We start from the raw sequence: 574 nt of genomic DNA, 5'->3' as shown, positions 1-574 counted from the left end.
TGTACCCAGGCCCTCCTTCACCTCCCGGGGAGAAGGATGGAGAATGGAGAATGCCCAGTTTGATCTTCCCAGGAAACGTGCCTTCTGCCCGGCGGTCATCCCAGGCCGAAACCCAGGATACGGGGCACAGGGACTTGTACACACGCCGGTACCATTCACACACAGAGACATCACCCCCTCACAGCGGTGGAAGTCCAGGTAGTTCTGCCAACAGTTCCTGGTCTGGTTCTGGTTGGGGAAGCGGCTGTCAAAAGGAGCAGTCCGGTAGTTCTTGATTTTTGTCTTGATGTCTTCTGCCATGTTGCTGATTCTAAAGACGCCCCTGAAGCTGCTCCCATCTCAATGTGACCTCAGCAGAGCGCAAATAAAGATATTTTAACCAGAGACTAAAAGAGAGTGCCTTTGGGCATATTTGGGCTGAATTTTGATTACACTGAATTAAAAAAAAAATGTAGAAAATACTAATGTCTTTTTTTTTTTTTTTTTTAGCATATTTTTATTTGTGTTTTCTATGAACCTTAGCATCTATAAAGTAACTTTAAATGAAATAAATGGCCTATTGAGAAAGGTGATA

The 574-nt window shown here is 44.4% G+C and overlaps 1 pseudogene across 1 annotated transcript in view; it reads right to left on the bottom strand.

Moving 5' to 3' along the window:
- The window catches only part of LOC311627241 (cytochrome c oxidase subunit 6B1-like), a 419-nt pseudogene extending 66 nt beyond the window's left edge, over positions 1 to 353 (bottom strand). Inside the window, exon 1 of the transcript in view lies at positions 1 to 353. This exon is cut by the window's left edge and continues 66 nt beyond it. The product of the transcript in view is annotated as a cytochrome c oxidase subunit 6B1-like (transcript).
- Between the last annotated feature and the right edge of the window lie 221 nt (positions 354 to 574).

The sequence above is a fragment of the Pipistrellus hanaki genome, assembly GCF_964339955.1.
Source record: "Pipistrellus hanaki genome assembly, chromosome: 9".
Taxonomy (NCBI): domain Eukaryota; kingdom Metazoa; phylum Chordata; class Mammalia; order Chiroptera; family Vespertilionidae; genus Pipistrellus; species Pipistrellus hanaki.
Note: the sequence above shows the minus strand (reverse complement) of the source record. Positions and strands in the feature narration are given on the sequence as shown.